Source organism: Schistocerca nitens, chromosome 1 (assembly GCF_023898315.1).
Source record: "Schistocerca nitens isolate TAMUIC-IGC-003100 chromosome 1, iqSchNite1.1, whole genome shotgun sequence".
In the NCBI taxonomy this organism is placed as follows: Eukaryota; Metazoa; Arthropoda; class Insecta; order Orthoptera; family Acrididae; genus Schistocerca; species Schistocerca nitens.
The window spans coordinates 132,222,834-132,244,129 of NC_064614.1; the positions used below are offsets into that span (position 1 = coordinate 132,222,834).

Here is a 21,296-nt window from a genome sequence, read left to right on the forward strand (position 1 = left end):
GTAGCGTTCTTGCTTCCCACGCCCGGGTTCCCGGGTTCGATTCCTGGCGGGGTCAGGGATTCTCTCTGCCTCGTGATGACTGGGTGTTGTGTGATGTCCTTAGGTTAGTGAGGTTTAAGTAGTTCTAAGTTCTAGGGGACTGATGACCATAGATGTTAAGTCCCATAGTGCTCAGAGACGTTTGAACCATTTTTAATTCCCTCAGCATCACCAGGTTTAATTCGACTGCATTCCATAATCCTTTTCTTTCTCTTCTCAATGTTCATCTTGTTGCCATATGAAAGCAGAGAATGAAAATAGGCACGGTAGGCTAATTTAATGATATGTTTATCACCAAAATTTGCAATAACCCTAATAGCATAAGTAGCTGAGCCTAACAATTTCAGCAGATCATCAGTGTGTTTCTTCCAATTTAATTTCTCATCAATCCATACACCCAGAAATTTTGAATATTCTGTCTTAGCAATAGATTTCAGTACAAAGTCTATGTTTATCAATGGTTTTATGCCATTTACTGTACAGGTATGTAAACACTATGTTTTCTCGAAATTTAGTGAGAGTCCATTTGCAGAAAACCACTCAATAATTTCTGGAAGACATTATTTGAAATTTCCTCATCTGATTCATGTTTCTTGGGTGTGATTACTATACTTGCATCATCAGCAAAAAGAACTAGCTCTGCATCTTCAAGAATGTAGACTGGCAAGTCATTAACATATATAAACAACAATAAGGGCCCCAAGACTGAACCCTGTGGGACACCATTCTTGATACCTACACAGTTAGGGGACTCTGCTGATTTTTGCAGACTATTTGCACTACTAACTTCAACCTTCTGCTTTCTTCCACTTAAAAATCAATTAAACCATTTGTGCACTGTCCCACTCATATCAAAATACTTAAGCTCATCTCAAAGAATTTCATGATTCACACAGTCAAAGGCCTTTGAGAGGTCACAAAAAATCCCAATGGGTGAGGTTCGGTTATTCAAAGAATGTAATACTTAATCAGTGAAAGCATATATAGCATTTTCTTTTGAAAAGGCTTTCTTGAAATCAAACTGACAATTTGGTAATATTTCATTTTTACAAATATGTGATGCTACTCTTGAATACATTAATTTTTAAGAATTTTGTATAAAGCTGTCAGAAGTGGATGACTTAAGATCAAGTAAGGTAGAAAAGAGAGATAACCTTCCAACAGAATTTCTAAAATCATTGGGGGAAATGCCAACGAAACCGCTATTCACGTTGATGTGTAGAATGTAAGAGTCTGCTGACATACCATCTGACTTTCAGAAAAATATCATCCACACAGTTCCGAAGACTGCAAGAGCTGACAAGTGAAAGAATTATAGCACAATCAAATTAACAGCTCATGCATCCAAGTTGCTGACATACAGGAGAACGGAAAAGAAAATTGAGGCTGTGTTACATGACGATTAGTTTGGTTCCAGGGAAGGTAAAGGCACCAGAGGCTATTCTGATATTTCGGCTGTTAATGGAAGTAAAACTAAAGGAAAATCAAGAAAAGTGCATAGGTTTTGTCGACCTGGAAAAGGTGTTTGACAGTATAAAATGGGACAAGATGTTCGAAATTCTGAGAAAAACAGGAATAAGGTTAAGGGATAGATGTTTATTATATAATATGTACAAGAGCCAAGAGTTCCCTCTTGGACGACCAAGAACGGTGTGCTCGGATTAAAAATAGTGTGAGGCAGGGATGTAGTCTTTTGCCCCTATGTTCAGTCTGTACATCGAAGCAGCAGACATGGAAATAAAAGAAAGGTTCAGGAGTGGAATTGAAATTCAAGATGAAAGGTTTCCAATGATACGATTCGTTGATGACATTGCTCTCCTGAATGAAAGTGAAGAATTACACGATCTGCTGAATGGAATGGATAATCTAATGAGTACAGAATATGGACTGGGAGTAAATCGGGGAAAGGCGAAAGTAATGAGAAGTAGCAGAAAAAGAACTGCAAGAATCTTAAGATCAGGATTGATGGTCACGAAGTTGATGGTGTTAAGGAATTCTGCTACCTAGGTAGTAAAATAATCAATGACGAATAGAGCAAGTATCAAACAAAGGCCTTAATCTGAAGAAGTAATTTCTGAGAATGTACGTCTGGAGTATAGCATTGTATGTTAGTGATACATGTACTGTGGGAAAACCAGAACAGAAGGGATTCCAAGCATTTGAGATGTAGTGCTACAGACGAATGTTGAAAATTATATTGACTGATAATGTAAGGAATGAGGAGGTTCTGGCACAATCCGAGAGGACAGGTCCATGTGTAAAACACTGACAAGGAGAAAGGACAGGATGACAGGACGTCAGAGAAATACTTCCATGGTACTAGAGGGAGCTGTAGAGGGCAAAAACTGTAGAGGAGGGCTAAGATTGGAACAGATGCATCAAACAATGTTGCAAGTGCTACTCTGAGATGGAGAAGTTGGCACAGGAGAGGATTTCGTGGAGTGCTACATCGAACCAGTCAGAAGACTAATGACTTAAATAAAATTTCATCAATGAGATTCTGTCACGATCACTCAACATACAGTTTCGTCTGTGTTGTGGCTTAGGGGATGAAGTTTCTTTGTGTTCCCTTTATGCTGTCTCATTTGTTATTTTTCATTTATACTTTTTCGCATGATTCACATGCAGTTGAAAATTACAAGTATGTAACATTAGTAATACTACATATAACAGGAACATGAAAATACGAACTACATATAAAAGTAACTAAATATCGATATCTATGTTCATAACCCGTATAAGAGCCTTATCATCAGCTTTCATGAGGTCGCTCTAACTCTGCTGGTAGCAACGCAAGGAGCATTTATCTTTAATGTGCTTGATTGTTTGTTTCAGAGCCCTACAGTCACAAACTGGCGATTCTGTAGCAGCCTATTTGTACAGAAAGGCTGCGCATCGTCCATGCCTAGTGTGCGCTCTATTCAATTTGCCCCAAATTTCCTGTCGAGTTCTGCGCCAGCAGTATCACAATTATACTTTTGTAACCACTCACATTCTTCAAAAAGTTAACAGATCTGGTTACACAGGTCTCTCACTCCAGTATTACTGGCATCTAGCTCTTTTGCTTGCCGTAAAGGTGGGTTTCTTGAACGGAGTCTATTTCGTCGTAAACTTGGTAGGTCTTCCTGTACGGGCAATTCCAGGTTCTCCTGCAGCTTGCGGTATTCCCTAAGCAAAGCCTCACTTCTGCGGATTGCTGGAGGATAGATATTGCTCAGCAGAGGAAGCCAATAACTCGGTGTTGGTCAGATTGCCCCAGTTATTAAATGCATGGGTGTCGATCAAGTTAGTGTGGCAGCTGTTTAGCCACACTGGAGCACAATACTCGGCTGCTGAGAGGACCAGCGCAAAGGATGATGTGCGCAAGGTTTCTGCTGTAGTTTCCCACGTCGTTCCACTCAATTTTTTTTATAATACTGTTACGAGATTTTATCTTGGCAGCAGTATTTTCAAGATGTTTGCCATAGGAAAAGGTGCGATCAAGGGTGACACTAAGGTATTTACGGTACTTCTAATGACAAAGAGTTTTCCGTTAATTTTCACTCTGAGCTCCCTGTTAGCCTGTTTATTTGTCGAATGGAATCTACATACTTCAGTTTTACTTGTACTGGGTTTAAGTCGCCACTTTCTAAAATAGGCTCTCATAACGACTAGATCTTCTGTGAGATCTGCCTCCGCTCGTCCTACATCATTGGCTTTACAGGCAAGAGCGACATCGCCCGCGTAGCAAAATTTTGTTGACCTAGTATTGGGGAGATCGGAGGTAGGTTGAATAATAGGGGGGCTATTTACTTAATTTCCTCTCCTTGCTCATAGTTTCTCCCAAGTGAACACGGAAATATCTATTGTTTATCATGGTGTTGATGAGAGTTACAGTTTTTCGGCATCGGATTGTTTTTAGTAATTCGTATATCATCCCTTCTCTCCAGTCTGTGTCATATGCCGCATTCGGGTCTACGAACGCGACAGACGTCTTCACAATTTCTTGGAAGCCAGCCTCTATGAAAGTTATTAGGGCCAGTACTTGGTCGCAGCAACGTCTTTGTGGCCTGGGATGTGTTCGAGAATGAAGCCGCTAATGCTATTATAGACGAGCGTTTCCAAGAGTTTATGAGTACAGCTCAAAAGGAAAATTGGTCTGAAACTTTGAGTGTGGTCAGCTCGTTTACCTGGTTTGAAAATTGTCAGAATTTTTGTTCTCTTCAGCTCGTTGGGTAGTGATCCACTATCTAGGATGTTGGAGAAGAAGCGGACCAGCCATTTTTTTTCACCATTACCCATGTTTATCAGAAAGTCCGGGTGTATATTATCCAAACCAGGTTCTTTACCATATGCAGTTTGTTTCAAGGCCTCATCCAATTGAGCCAGTGTAAATGGTGAAGACAAACTGGATTCGTTTTGGCACTGAGCTTTTAGAGAGGTGAGCTCTTTTTTCATTTTAGAAATATGTTGTTTCTCACGGGTTGATCTAGTTGTTTCAACTATATGGTTACCGATTTGGTTACCTGAAATACCAGATTTCTGCCTGGGTTTATTGGAGGCCCCGCGAACCTTATGCAGGAGGCTCCATGCCTTTGTACTTGAACGTCTGAGGTACACATTTTCTACCATCTCAGACCATCGTACTCTTTTAGAAGCGTCAAGACTTTGGAGGAAGTCGTCTGCAATATCGCTGTCGCCAGTTTCACTATACTTTTCATGAAGTTGTTCACAATGTCCATTGCAGCCTGGTATACATTCCTTTCTGTACCCATGCGGGATAAACTTCTTAGTAGCAGTAAGAGCAGCCCCGACGAATCGAGGGTAGTTATTAAATGGTTCAAATGGCTCTGAACACTATGGGACTTAACATCTGAGGTCATCAGTCCCCTAGAACTTAGAACTACTTAAACCTAACTAACCTAAGGACATCACACACATCCATGTCCGAGGCAGGATTCGCACCTGCGACCGTAGCAGTCGCGCGGTTCCAGACTGAAGCGCGTAGAACCGCTCTGCCACACCGGCCGGCGGTAGTTATTAGATTTTGGTGCAATGAAACAGATATATTTATCTAGATGGTCAGTACTGTAGAAGTTCCATCTGTGTCGCGGTACAGGTCTCACCATTGGGACAGAGAGCTCCATATCGAGGTTTACTGGCGTGTGCTGGCTGTATAGGAAATTAGGATATAAGCAGTGGGTGCCCTTTGCAGTACCGAGACACAAAGCAGAGATCCGGGTCGCAATCTCTTCGCCAATCGGCCGATCAGAAAGTTCCCAGATCCGTGGCATCATAAACTAGGAATAGATTTTCATTTTCAACCCAGTCGTTGAGTGCAATACCACACTCATTATCACGTGCCATAGTTCCAGTGTCCGTGGTGACTATTAAAATCTCCGGAATACATCGATGGGTGGACAGTAATTGGCAGAACATCCAGTGACCGTGGCATATTTGATGGCTTGTAAATATTATTTATAATGGTCTCTTCCACTTGCGTAGAGACATAATGGATCTCATTTTGTGTATTTGCTGAAATGAGACGAGCATGCTAAATATTGCCCCTTACGTAGGTGGTAACACCATACACAGTGTGGTATGTAGCACCCATAAAATCGTAACTGTGGGTCCTACCTCTTCTTCCCGGGTCTTCCATACTCGGAGTATGTGTTTTCTGGATTATAACTACCTTAATATCATTATCTATAAGAAGATTAGATAGGTACTCGCTTTTAGCGTGGCTAATACCTTCTATGTTTGGATGGCATACTCGAGTTGAAGGGCCAAGTCTTTTAATAAGTTGGTCTTGAAAAGGTCCATTTTGTAAAGCTCTTTGATTTTGATTTGTCTGCATGTTTGTAGCCAGGTAATCCAATATCTGGTCTGGCTGCCTATTCGTTCTACGTCATTTAGCTTTACCTGGGATGCACGTGTAGTATTCCATTACGGAAGCGAGCTAGCTTACACCCCTCTTTATGCTGTACAAATGTTCGATACGGTTCATCTTGAAACATGGTTCAAATGGCTCTGAGCACTATGGGACTTAACATCTGTGGTCATCAGTCTCCTAGAACTTAGAACTACTTAAACCTAACTAACCAAAGACATCACACACATCCATGCCCGAGGCAGGATTCGAACCTGCGACCGTAGCAGTCGCGCGGTTCCGAACTGAAACATCAAACAGTTGAGCTATCTCAGTTACGGAAGTACATTCAATAGGAACTGTAACAATTTTCCCACAATTTTCCCACGTTATATAAGGGGCGTTCAAAAAGAAATGAGCCGGAGTCCGACAGGAGGGTAATATCGTGCCGCCTGTAACGAGGTGTCGTTCCGACCAGGGCGTGGAAGTTCACAGCCCGTCGCTAAGGGATACGCGTACACGTCACCTGACTATAAAGAGCTAGCAGCCGTACGCATCAATCGTCCAACGCTGCCAGTCACATTGCAAACTGTAACATGGCGGCGTCAAAAGAAGAGCAAAGAGAGGTTGTTGGATTTCTGACAGCAGAAGGAGTAGGAGGAACGGACATTCATCGACGAATGTCACAAGTGTACGGCGAACACCGCATGTCCCTTGCAAGGGTCAAGGCGTGGCACAAGCGCTTCAGGGAAGGACGGGTGTCGTTAGCCGACGATGCACAGTCTGGAGCACCACACTGCATTACCGATGACATCGTCCAGCTTCTGGATGCACTCATTACCCAGTGTTGAGACAGGGATTAATGATCATGATGTTGTCATTACGACTATGGTTACGAAAGTTAAAAAGTTGGTCAAGAAGGCTAGGAGAATATTCTTACTAGAAAGAGCAGATAAGCAGTTGTTAGCATCTCATTTAGTAAATGAATCGACTTCATTTACTTCCGGTACGATGGACGTGGAAGAATTATGGGCAAATTTTAAACACATTGTAAATCACGCATTGGACAAGTATGTGCCGAAAAAGTGGGTTACGGACGGAAAAGATCCACCGTGGTTTAACAGCGCAATTCGGAGAATGCTCAGGAAGCAAAGGCAGTTGCACTCGCGGTACAAGAAAGATCGGGAGAATGAGGACAGGCAAAAGTTAGTAGCGATTCGTGCTGCTGTAAAAAGAGCGATGCGCGAAGTATTCAACCACTGCCACCGTCATACCTTAGCAAAAGATCTTCCTGAAAACCCAAGGAAATTAATGTCTTACGTAAAGTCGGTAAGCGGGTCGAAGGCTTCCATCCAGTCACGCACTGATCAGTCTGGCCTGGAAACGGAAGACAGCGAAACGAAAGCTGAAATTTTAAAATTAGCATTTGAGAAATCGTACAAACATACCGCCGTTTGAGTGTCGTACAGATTCCCGTATGGAGGGCATAGTGATAGACATCCCTGGGGTTGTGAAGCAGCTGAATGGGTTGAAAATAAATGAATCGCCAGGTCCTGATGGGATTCCAGTTCGGTTTTACAGAGAGTACTCTACTGCATTGGCTCCTTACTTAGCTTGAATTTATCGCGAATCTCTTGCCCAACGTAAAGCCCCAAGTGACTGGAAAAAAAGCGCAGCTGACGCTTGTACATAAGAAGGGTAGAAGGACGGATCCTCAAAATTACAGACCAATATCCTTAACATCGGTTTGTTGCAGGATTCTCGAACATATTGTCAGTTCGAATATAATGAATTTCCTTGAGACAGAGAAATTGCTGTCCATGCATCAGCACGGTTTTAGAAAGCATCGCTCCTGCTAAACGCATCTCGCCCTTTTTTCACATGATATCTTGCGAACCATGGATGAAGGGTATCAGACGGATGCCATATTCTTTGACTTCCGGAAAGCGTTTGACTCGGTGCCCCACTGCAGACTCCTAACTAAGGTACAAGCATATGGGATTAGTTCCCAAGTATGTGAGTGGCTCGAAGACTTCTTAAGTAATAGAACTCAGTACGTTGTCCTCGATGGTGAGTGTTCAACGGAGGTGAGGGTATCATCTGGAGTGCCCCAGGGAAGTGTGGTAGGTCCACTGTTGTTATCTATCTACATAAATGATCTTTTGGATTATGTGGATAGCAATGTGCGGTTGTTTGCTGATGATGCTGTGGTGGACGGGTAGGTGCCGTCGTTGAATGACTGTAGGAGGATACAAGAAGACTTGGACAGGATTTGTGATTAGTGTAAAGAATGGCAGCTAACTCTAAATATAGATAAATGTAAATTAATCGAGATGAATAGGAAAAAGAATCCCGTAATGTTTGAATACTCCATTAGTAGTGCGGCGCTTGACACAGTCACGTCGATTAAATATGTGGGGTTCACATTCCAGAGCGATATGAAGTGGGACAAGCACGTAATGGCAGCCGTGGGGAAGGCGGATAGTCATCTTCGGTTCATTGGTAGAATTTTGGGAAGATGTGGGTCACCTGTAAAGGAGACCGCTTATAAAACCCTAATACGACCTATTCTTGAGTACTGCTCGAGTGTTTGGGATCCCTATCAGGTCGGATTGAGGGAGGACATAGAAGCAATTCAGAGGCGGCCTGCTAGATTTGGTACTGGTAGATTTGATCATCACGAGCGTGTTACGGAAATGCTTCAGGAACTCGGGTGGGAGTCTCTAGAGGAAAGGAGGCGTTCTTTTCGTGAATCGCTACTGAGGAAATTTAGAGAACCAGCATTTGAGGCTGACTGCAGTACAATTTTACTGCCGCCAACTTACATTTCGCGGAAAGACCACAAAGATAAGATAAGAGAGATCAGGGCTCGTACAGAGGCATATAGGCAGTCATTTTTCCCTCGTTCTGTTTGGGAGTGGAACAGGGAGAGAAGATGCCAGTTGTGGTACGAGGAACCCTCCGCCACGCACCGTATGGTGGATTGCGGAGTATGTATGTAGATGTATGTACATATGTAGATGTAGATGTAGACCTCCGAGTGACAGCGAAAGCTATAGCCGCCGTGGTCGGATTGAGCGTCGGAAGTGTTCACACCATCATGAAGGAACGACTGCACATGCGCAAAGCGTGTGCCAAATGGCTGCCCCAAAGTCTTCAACCACACCAGGAACCATGTCCCACTGTCTTGCTCATCTGCAGCGCTATGCTAGGGAAGGGAATGCTTTCCAGGCACGAGTGGTGGCTGGTGATAACTCATGGTGTCATCACTTCGAAACGAATCAAAACAACAAAGTCTCCAGTGGAAGCATCCAGGATCACCACCAACAAAAAAATCCAAGGCCATCCACACTTGTGCAGGAAAGGTTATGCTGGCGTGACCAAGATGCCCCCCTTCTGATTCACTTTCTGCAGCACGGGACAACAGTGAACGCCCTGCGTTACTCTCAAACCTTGAGCACACTTCGCCAAGCGATCAAATCAAAACAACCAAGCAATCTCACCGATGGGTTCATTCTGCTCCACGACAATGCAAAGCCTCATACGGCCAACAAAGTCGCGGCACTCCTGCATAAATTCAAATTGGAGGCTCACGACCACCCTCTATACAGTCCGGACCTCTCTCCCTGTGATTACACCATTTTTGGTCCCCTTAAAAAGGCTCTGAGGGGCAAACGATTCTCCTCTAACGACGACGTTCAGCTGTACGTGCAGAACTGGTTAACACTGCAGCCCTGGGAATTTTATGAGACACCCATTCACTGCCTTGTGTCAAAGCAGGACGAGTGTCTCAACAGCCAGGGTCAGTACATCTAACATACAGGAAATGGTTTCTGTAATTATGCCCCCGGTTCGTTCCTTTTTAAACATCGCGTATACTTCACATTGCTACGCCATAATGCACTCGCAGTTACACTTTTCTGAACGCGGCTGACACTTCTAAAGTATTGTGGACATTTCACAGATGCCATAAATCGCTAAATACCCCATAGAGCAACCTGCACGTTGGCCTAGCATCTACATCTATGTTCAAGTGCGAATTTCTCGCTGTGTCTCCATGTTTTTGTCCCTAGAATCCGCACGTGTCGACCAGTTCTTCCGCTAGTCGGAACTGAGATCTGGCGGAGCTTTGATCTCCGCGTCTCCGCCAGAAAATCAGTTAACTGCAGGCTGGACTGCTGCTAGTTGTTGAACTAGCTGCAGCTGTCGTGTATCCTGGTCTACTATCGTGACTGTGAGAGGTCCGGTGGAGCAGTGAGGCAATACGGGGAGGCACAGCCTCGGAGCCGTGTCGAGTCCGCCTCCTCCGTCGTTGCCCTTCTCTGAGGACACAGGGCGGGTCCAAGCAGTGCGTCGCCTACAGCTAACCCGCAGTGACGGAGCTAAAGCAATTAGCTCGACGTTTGGAGCCGGTGTTCCGGCGCCAAAGCTATGAGTTTGCTAAGACGACAGTGGGCGCTCTTGCGTCGGCATTCACGAGCCACTCGTCTCATCTGGGTAACGAGCCTCCTCGACTACTGGCCGCTGAATTTCCTCTCCGAACATCCACATTACCAACAAGGGGAAGGCCTCAGACAGTACCAATCGTTTCGGCCCATATTTGACGGTTCTCGTGTGTGTACAACCTGAAACGCAAGACTACAAGATATTTTGGCTCAATGCTCCTTCGGTTGTTAGAAAATCACCCCCAAATTACATGACGTGCAGTGTAGGATGGATAGATCGTTGAAAATGGGGTCCACAAACAAATGTTTTCCTAGACATCGAAAAAAGAAACTCTTACGCCTGCAGCTCGTGCATCCATAAGGTAAACATTGTTCACCAAAAGCAACGGTAGGGTAGCTTCTTTTTTTTTTACGCATTTTCCATTACTCTTACTACTGAGGGCGTGGTATTTTATGCCTAGCACAAAAAAATTCAAAATTCTAATTTCATATAATTGGTGTTAACTATTATTAACGACATGCTTTTTAAATAGGTACAATATCTTTTACCACAATTTTAGCAATATCAACGCATTTTCTACGAGGGCTATTCGGAAAATAAGGAACGATAGGTATCGAAATGGAAACCACAGTGAAAATCAAAACTGTTTTATTTGCAACGGTTAGCTACACCTTCCAGCTACTTCTCTAAACAGTCGCCGCTCAGACTTAGACATCTGTCGTAGCGTTGCACCAACTTTTCAATTCCCTCGTTATAGAAGACAGCCGCCAGTGCTTTTCGACAATTTTCAACTCTAGACTGCAGCTCGTTGTTTGTGTCAAAATATTGTCTTCATATCCAGCGGTTCATTTGAGCAGAGATGAACTTCAGGGGTCGCCAATTAAGGGTTGTATTGTAGGTGATCAAACACTTCCCATCCAAAACGCTGCAGGAGCGTCTTCATTGCCCCTGCAGAGTGCGGCCGAGAATTAGCGTGTAGAACGAACCGCATGAGAGTTATGTTATGTGGGTGGATTGCTTAACTTCAGACGAAATCTTTCGCCTGGCTCTTATACTTGGCGGGAGACGCTAATTTGTAGCTATCTTTACGTTCTCACTGTGAGCTCGTAACTGAACACAGCTACATGATGCGATCGACGTGCGTACTAGACACAGTGCCTAACGCATCTGTGCAAAGCTTCATCAGATTTTCACTGTATTTTCCATTTCGCAACCGATTGTTCTTTACTTTCCAAATAACCCTCGTGTAATGTGTACATACAGGAGGGACACCTTATGACCACCGCTAAAGAAATTAAAAACACAATTTCGTTAATCATCACTAGGTTTTATTCGCAACATACCTTTTAAAGATATGTAGATCTGTAACAAATGACCTGAACTTGAACATATATATATGGCTTTTGCTGCTAAAAGTCACATTCACTATCAAGAGTTAAATTTTTGGCTTACAATTTACTGATAAATAAGTAGTTAACGAATCTACGCAAGTAATTAAAACAATGAATGCTTCTTCCAGAATTTTCAAATGCAAAACACATGACTAGATTGCAGTATGTTCAATAGGTGGGGATAAAGTACCCTACCACCATCTCCCCCTTGCTAATGCGAGGGTTAATTTTAATTTCTCTCTGCTTCGATATTAGTAGGAATAGTATGGCGAATAACGTAATCGCCGAGGAATAAGAACAAGGTACGCAATTAAATTTCTCAAACGACTTGGGTTACTAAAGAAATAAAGTTTCAAGCACCGATGATTCAAACGATATTATCGTATGCGTGGTATGTATTAGAATTAATTCCCGAAAAAGTAATATTTTTGCATGTAAATCAAATGCGCTTTCCGACAAATTTTCGGTAAGAACGATGTAGTCATGCGAAGAGTCCATTCCTCAGATATTCTTGGTGGCCCAAGTTCATTTGCTTCTAATGTTTATATGACACGTAGTTGTTCGAAAGTGAGGACATGCAACACGAAGAGTGAAAGAGGCACCCTAAGGCAACAGAACTAAGATTTAAATTCTTGACTAATTCAAGCCGTTAGAGAAATTTATCTGCCTACCTCTTACTAACCCTTATTAATTACCTTAGTAACCGTGAACCGAACACAAGATTCTCTGCTACGCGGACAGGTGGATTTGTCACTGCACCAGTGTCGCTTTCATTCAGTATTGCTTACCTTATAAGTCCATAAGCAGCAGATCTAGAAGCTACTGTTCTCGATTTGTGGGAAAATACGTGTTTACGGACCCAATATATGACTGAAATAATTGAAAATGTGCAGTTTTCAATTATCTATCGATCCTGTCGATTTTGAGTTGGTTGCGCGTCATGAACTTTAGGAGTGGTTTTCTCAACAATGGGAATACGTTGTGTTTCATTTTACTTTGTGTACGAGCGAGCCACCAGATGTGAGTGGAATCGGGTGCCCTTGTCTGATTCTTCTCTTATAATCATCTATCCCAGTACGAGTTGCACGTTGCCTATCTAAGGGATTCTCGGGGCAATAAAATTATGATTTTGAATATTTCGCTTAGTTATTGCCCGAAACTAAAAAATTAAAATGCTGCCATACTTTCTCTGCTTCGTGATGACTAGGTGTTTTGTGATGTCCTTAGGTTAGTTAGGTTTAAGTAGTTCTAAGTTCTAGGGGACTGATGACCATCGATGTTAAGTCCCATAGTGCTCAGAGCCATTTTTTTGCTGCCATACTCCATAGCCGAATGGTCGACGCGACAGGCCCCTAGTGGGGGGGGGGGGGGGGGGGGGTTCCGTGTTCGATGTTTGGTACTACTAACACGTATTTTTGCGTTTTTGCTTGGTAGGAGGTCGGGACCAGGATGCACTCAGTCTCAGGCTGGCAACTGACGAGCTGCGTAATAGAGAGGCAGCGGCTGCCAGGTCGAAACGTCGACAAGGGCTGGGAGTGCGGTTTGGTGACACCATGCCCCCACACGCCGCATGCGATGATGAACAGCTGAGGATGATACCGCGGAAGGTCGACAAATCGCGTGGTGTTCAAGCCTTGAACGCGGGGTTTCATGGGTCCGTTTCTTTCTCGTCCTACTTTACTACGAAGTATAAGACCAACAAATCAAAAACAATTGCAAAACGATTTAAATAAGGTAGCTGTATGTTCTAAAGCTGACAATTGACCCTAAATAATGAAAAGCGAAAAGTAAGCAACATGGGTGCCAAAAAGAATCCGTTAAACTTCGGATACGTGATAAATCAGTCAAATCTTAAGGCTGTAAATTCATATAAATTCCTAGGAATTACAATTACGAACAACTTACATTAGAAATGACACATAGAAAATGTTTTGGGAAAGGTGACCTAAAGACTGCGTTTTATTGACAGAACTCTTGGAAGGAGTAACAGATGTAAAATGTGCATGTCGTGTGAGTAGGGCCTCCCGTCGGGTAGACCGTTCGCCGGGTGCAAGTCTTTCGATTTGACGCCACTTTGACAACTTGCGCGTCGATGGGAATGAATGATGATGATTAGGACAGCACAACACCCAGTCCATGAGCAGAGAAAATCTCCGACCAAGCCGGGAATCGAACCCAGGCCCTTAGGATTGACATTCTGTCACGCTGAGTGCTCAGCTATCGGGATGTACGCTGTAACAGATGAACTAAAGAGACTCCCACACAGCGTTTGTCCGCCCTCTTTTTGGAGTACTGCTGCTCGGTATGGGAGCCTTACTAGATTGGATTAACGGAGTACGTCTAGATCGTTCAAAGAAGAGCAGCACTTTTGTATTATCGAGAAATGTCAGGGAGATGATACAGTATTTAGGGAGGACATCATTAAAACAAAAGAGCTTTTAGTTGCAGCAGAATATTCTCACTAAGTTTGAATCACCAGCTGTCTTCGTCGAATGCTAAAATATTTTGTTGACGCTGACCTACACACAGAGGAACGATCGTCATAATAAAATAACGGAATTCAGAGCTCGCTCCGAAAGATATAGGTGTTCGTTTTTTCTGCCCGCTTTTCGAGAGGGGAATGACAGAGAATTGATGTGAAGGTGGTTCGATGAACCCTCTGCTAAGCACTTAAGTGTGATTTGAATGGTAGGCACATAGATGTCGATAATTTTACTCAGCCGCGTCGTCAATAGACTTATCGCGCCAGGCTTTCGTGTTCTTTTCTCCTTCGCTAGATGGTGCCCACGGGCGGCTTCTTATAAGGGAAATTCCCCATCCCCCCCCCTTTCAGATTTAGTAGTAAAATGATCCAGTGGATAGCCTGTCAAAAACTGAACACAGATCAAGCGCGAAAATTGGAAGAAGGTGTAGTGAACTGTGAGAAAAAAGCAAAATAGAAAGAGCCGCTTGAAACAGCAACGGCGTCGTAGCGAAGTGCTTACGGTGCTGGGCTGTCAAGCGAGTAACCGTGTTCAAAACTGGGTCGTGCCATTTTTTTTTCCTACAACATTATGAACTGTCCGTCCAGTTTGTTCTCTTTCTGTAGTCTCGGTAGTTTTCATATTATACATTAAAACCAAACTCTTCCCGGACTGGCCATGAAGGCCTAACGGCACCGACCGGTCGCCGCGTCATCCTCAGATCATAGGCGTCGCTGGATGCGGATATGGAGGAGCAAGTGGTCAGCACACCGCTCTCCCGGCTGTATGTCAGTTTCCGAGACCGGAGCCGCTACTTCTCAATCAAGTAGCTCCTCAGTTTGCCTCACAAGGGCTGAGTGCACCCCGCTTACCAACAGCGCTCGGCAGACCGGATGGTCACCCATCCAAGTGCTAGCTCAGCCCGTCAGCGCTTAACTTCGGTGATCTGACGGAAACCGGTGTTACCACTGCGTCAAGGCCGTTGGCCATACTATACATTGGTTATAGAAAATGTGTCATGTGGTAAGAATACGTTACCGTCGCAAGTAAATGTGAATCGCAAGCAAATGTGGTGATTAGTGAGAGCAGTCGAGATACCACATAGACGTCTCACATAAATGAAAACAACAAATAAACGGGTATAAATTCATGAACGAAGATTTGAAAAACTGAACGCAACTTCAAAAACGTTGAAAACATATGTTTTGACAAAGCACAGAGGAACGGTGCGATTGTAAAGCTGTTGCGTTCATTTGTTCCATCTTATGTGACGAACTATTATGTTTTCATCATTTCCTTGTGAGTAATTGCTTTCACAATCATAAGAACAGGTAAATCGGGTAAGAAGTCATGTCTCACTCACTTACCAGGCGAACAAATTAGTTGCGTCCTTAAGAGATTCCCACCCTATGAGACACGTACTGTCACTAATGGGCACGCCGAGTGGCCACGCGGTTAGAGGCGCCATGTTCCGGATTGCGCGGCCGCTTCCTCCGGCGGTTCGAGTCCACCCTCGGGGATGGATGAGTGTGTGTTGTTCCTGGCGTAAGTTAGTCTAGGTAGGTGTAAGTCTAGGGACCGATGACCTCAGCAGTTTGGAGACTCATTCCGTGTATGACACACCAGACGTGCTTTCCGAGTGAGGATTCGGTTAACTTATCGCCTTTTCATCAAACGTTTGCGGTCCCCGTTAGAAATCCACTTCCTTTCGGCTGCTAATAAAGTAGTTGTCCAGAATCAATTATCATTATAGGTCCCCTCGCTGTTGCGAACGACACAGACAAAAATTTAAGTAGAGCGAACAACGGGAAAAAATTTGGCACAAGGGAGGTTTGAACACAGCTCGCCCGCTTGGCAATCCAACAGCAGAACCACTGGCTTTTTTTCTGATCTCATTTTGTTCGCTAATATTGGTTGCATTTGTCCAGGATGGACGTCCCATCACACCTGTTCAAGTTCGTCGTTGATCCGCTCATCCAGTTTTTTTTTTTTTTAATTACAGAGGGCAAATAACCCTCCGATCGAACACGCTGAGCTACCGTGCCGATGGAAACCACGACGCCAGTCCTTTAGCCGCCTGGTAAATGTAAATGTCGTGTGACTAGGGCCTCCCATCGGGTAGACCGGTCGCCAGGTGCAAGTCTTTCGATTTGACGCCGCTTCGGCGGCTTTCTCGTCGATGGGGATGAAATGATGATTATTACAACACCCAGTCCCTGAGTGGAGAAAACCTCCGACCCAACCGGGACTCGAACCCAGGCCCTTAGGATTGACATTCTGTCGCTACCGGGGACGGACAGCCGCCTGGTCTGTAGTGCACTTCTTTTTCTTGGACCGTTAACTGTTTCTACTTTTTTTTCACAGTCCAGTACACCTTATTCTTGTTTTCATGATTGATCCGTGTTGATGGCCTGTCTACTGGGCCGCATTACCACTAATCTGCGGGCTTTCGATGGGGAGTTTCACTTATAAGACGGCTAAGAGATCTCTGACGAGCCGGCCGCGGTGGCCGTGCGGTTCTAGGCGCTTCAGTCCGGAACCACGTGACTGCTACGGTCGCAGGTTCGAATCCTGCCTCGGGCATGGATGTGTGTGATGTCCTTAGGTTAGTTAGGTTTAAGCAGTTCTAAGTTCTAGGGGACTGATGATCACAGCAGTTGAGTCCCATAGTGCTCAGAGCCATTTGAACCATTTGAGATCTCTGACGATCTCGCTCCCTCGCATCCAATCCGCTAGGAGGCAGCTATGGTCCAGTAACAAAGCTCCAGAAATGTTCAAATGTGTGTGAAATCTTATGGGACTTAATTGCTAAGGTCATCAGTCCCTAAGCTTACACACTACTTAACCTAAATTATCCTAAGGACAAACACACACAACCATGCCCGAGGGAGGACTCGAACCTCCGCCGGGACCAGCCGCACAGTCTATGACTGCAGCGCCCTAGACCGCTCGGCTAATCCCTCGCGGCCAGCAAAGCTCGTGTGGTCTGCGGACAGCTTGGGAGTCCCCGATTGGTGGCTGTGCTTTTGACGACAGGAGAGCTGGCCGTGTTCCGCCGTAGCTGGTGGTGTTGGCATCGCGGGAACAGGAGCCTTTTCCATCGCGGTGCTGCAAAGCGCCGTCTGTGCCAGAATTCTAACGTGCCGTAACGGAACAGCAAGCTGCATGTTTACGTCTCCCTTTTATTACCAGGAAAGAAGCCCCGAAGTGTTTTCTTACATTTAGCAGTGGAGCAGCGCTGTCGTACCGCAATGACGACGCGTTATACCTGCCGAGTGTCTTGCAAGGTGCGAGGTGCAATGCTCTTTAACTGGGCGGATATCTGAAAGAATCAAATACCACTAGTTACCAACTCCTTATTTAATTCCCTTGATTTGTTTCCCAAGGTTCAGCCTCCCATGGTAAACCTTCACTCTAATTACACGCTGGCTGTTTACTGTGTTGATCCTTAGGTGAGACAAGTGTAAGAACATACGGCCTTGTATTTAGTCAATTTTGCCATTGTGGACAGAGTAAAGTTTTGTGTGACTTTTAATGCTCCAGCTGTTGCCTGTGGGTGTTCCTTTTGGAGCTGGCCCTTCCTTGGCTCCCTAGGTCATTAATGTGCTTTCCCCTTAGCCCGGTACTGCGTGTCTTGCGACAAAAAATTCCTACTTTTTTCCAAATTCAGCAAGATTGTGTTAACTTATTGTAGTTCACTGTTATATCACGTGATACCAGGAATTTTTATTTGTCCGTTCTTATATCGTAAGTGGTATTGATGGAAAGCGAGTTGCTAATCCCTAAATGAAATCCCGAGAGTGTGGCATTCGGCTACTTGTTGCCACACTGTATAGGGTGCGTTAATTTTATTAAGTTTGTAATAATACCCCTTGTATGATTTAGAACTAATGAATTTGGGCTACATTGCTGAGTTCTTATGGAACGGTGCGAACGCCGCAAACATGGACATTGCTCAGAGTATTTTGTAAAAAGTTCACCTTCAAACCTTTTGTTGCAGCTGTAGCATTGTACACATATTTTTTCTTAAAAATTCTTTAAATTGGTTTGAATGTCGCTGGATGTGCCCAGTTAAGGTTCAGTTGGATGTTATTGTAAGTCTATCTAAATTAATTCACGCACTGCTAAACTGTTTTAAGTGTTGTTTCAATTTATTTATAGGCCAACATTGTTAATAGCATGTAATTTTACTCGCAAATGCTCACTGGTGTAAAGTATATATGGTAAATTGGATCATATCTAGGTCTTCGCCTTGCACTGCCTCAATTTGGATATTGATATATTGATATCTACACCCTTTGCTTTCGGGGCCCATCCTTTTAGTTTGCTAATGTGCTGAATTATTTGGAATTTTGTAATTGTGGTAAACCGTACTTCAAACAGTATCAGCGAACAGCTCAACATTTCAGTAGAGGTGATGTCAGTATTGCCAGCCGCTGTGGCCAGGCGGTTCTAGGCGCTTCAGGCCGGAACCGCGCTGCTGCTACGGTCGCAGGTTCCAATCCTGCCTCGGGCATGGCTGTGTGTGATGTCCTTAGGTTAGGTTTAAGTAGTTCTAAGTTCTAGGGGAGTGCTGACGTCAGAAGTTAAGTCCCATAGTGCTCAGAACCATTTGAACCATTTGAATCGTCAGAGAGGCACTAGGAGCCTTGGATTCATAATTATCATCGATCCGACGTGCAACTGGTGCCTCAGTGACCACAAGGACCACTAATAGGCGGCTCACAAATAGGGGGCTGAGGTCACGACTACCGTTGACCTCCGTACACCAGCAAGCCTGTTTGCTGTGGTGTCAGACACATTCGGCGTTGTATCTCATTGACTGGAGTATAACTGTCTTCAGTATAAAGGCCCGCTTCAGTGGTCTCATTATCATAGTTTGGATGAAGATTGGTTGGTTGGTTTGGGGAAGGAGACCAGACAGCGTGGTCATCGATCTCATCGGATTAGGGAAGGAAGGGGAAGGAAGTCGGCCGTGCCCTTTCAGAGGAACCATCCCGGCATTTGCCTGGAGTGATTTAGGGAAATCACGGAAAACCTAAATCTGGATGGCCGGACGCGGGATTGAACCGTCGTCCTCCCGAATGCGAGTCCAGTGTCTAACCACTGCGCCACCTCGCTCGGTGGGATGAAGATAGTCGGGGTAACTGCGTGCTTCCAACAGCACTACTTGTCTTATGTTAAACTTTTGAGATAAACCAAGATCGCATAAACTTTTTTTTTTAATTTAAGACAACCGGTTTCAACATACTTTGCTGTCATCTTCCGGTCTTAAAATATTTTGTTATAAAAGACGTTCATTTTATGCTGACCTCACGCACAAGACGTCAAGTGGATGAAAATGGCACACCACTTGACATCTTGTTTAATGGCACACCTCTTGACATCTTGTGCTTGAGGTTAGTGTAAAATGAACATGTTTTACCAAAAATGATTTTAAGACCTGAAGATAACAGCATAGTCTGTTGAAACCGGTTCCCTTCAATTTTTTACGCCATCTTCGCTTTTGAATGATTTTTTACAATTAAACAGGTCGCCCATAAGTTCTCTCAAAATGAGAAAATTCAATTTTAAGATACATAAGTCTTAATGAGTAGTTTACGAGAGTGATTAGTTTTTAAATTCGGTCAATAGTTACGCAAGACATTGAAAATTAAATGTTTGTTGATCTCGAAAGCCGTTAGACAGTCAACCTGAAACGTGTAACGGGTTGTCCAGTAGAGTACGAACATCCCGCTACGCCCCCAATCAGTAATAATGGAGTCCTTCGTTATTCTCGTCGTGCTGCGTGGCGAGGACGTGTATGCCCGGAGCGCGCCCGCCTCGCCGAGCAGGTGTCGGGCGGTAAGCACTTTTGGAAACACGCAGCGGCGGACCTTGTGCGGCCCGGGACCCCAACAGCGGCCGCTGTTTAATTCAGCGTCCGGCGGCGCAGCCATTGTGCGGCCCGGCGCTGAAATATTCACGCCTCGCCTCGCTGCCTTCCTCAACCCCCACCCTCTGCTGCTGCGGCACACGTTGATTTCCCCAGGCAGCGCCACGGCTGCCAACCAGCTGCCACGTTTGAGGGCCCGTCAGACTACTGTCAGCGGGCAGCTAGCTGTCTTACTCCCGCCCTTCATCCTGCAGGTGTCTGCAGACCACACTTTCATTGGTAAGGTTGCGTAGCACCCAGCACCATCTCTGCATCCTCCGTAGCACACGTGACCTGTTCAGGTAACTGGAGACACTACCCTCTGCTTCCTAGTACACGGTGTGCCAAGTAAAACTTACCTGCAAAGATCTCAAACATCGCTGTGTTTCAACAACTATATAAACTTGAAGAGGTTGAAAAAAATCAGCCAACCAGTTGCAAGCCAAAAAGGCTTATTTAGCCCTTGACTTAGGTTTCGATGTTTATAAAAATGACTTTGTTCTTAGCTCATATTTGCTCTTCTTCCCCCATGTATTTGTGACAGTGGTACTTTCTAAATAGAACTCTTGCTCCTGCACACTCACAGGCAATCATTGTAGGCAAAACCACACCTTCCTTCCGCCTCCTTGATTTTTATCTCACTATCTATGGCAGTCCTACTAACCTCACCCCCACCATCAAGTACCTTGGTGTCACCCTTTAGTGGGCCCCCCATCTTTGGAGGATCCAAGCCAAGGCATGCTCCCGACTCCGACTCCTCAAACTCCTCCCTGGCTGCACATGGGATCTGGACCCCTCCACCATCCTCCACACTTATAAATCCCTCATCCACCCCATTCTCTATTATGCCCATCCCAGCTGGATCTCCGCCCCTCCTACCTTCTACAAGTCCCTTCAAATCCTGGAACGCCATGCGCCCCGACTCGCCTGTTACATCCGCCTCCCATCCCCCATGCAGATCCTCTATGACTTAATTCCTTTCCACCTCCTCCTCTTCCTTGAAAGTATATGGACCCTCTTCATCTCCTGTAAACTTGATCCCCCTCACCTGCTTGACTCTCCCAACCTTTCCAACCCCTGTCTGCTGCCATGCCTGTACTACTGCATCCCACCCCATTTCCATCTTACCACACTCCATACCCTTGCCCCAGGTGGCTTCCACCAACTCCCCCTCCCCGATGATGCCCTCGTCCCCT

General features: G+C 44.8%; 1 protein-coding gene across 1 annotated transcript in view; it reads right to left on the reverse strand.

Annotated features, from left to right (window-relative positions):
• LOC126210057 (delta and Notch-like epidermal growth factor-related receptor) overlaps positions 1 to 21,296 on the reverse strand; it is a 364,547-nt gene that overhangs the window by 222,297 nt on the left and 120,954 nt on the right. The gene's annotated exons all lie outside the window — the stretch shown is intronic.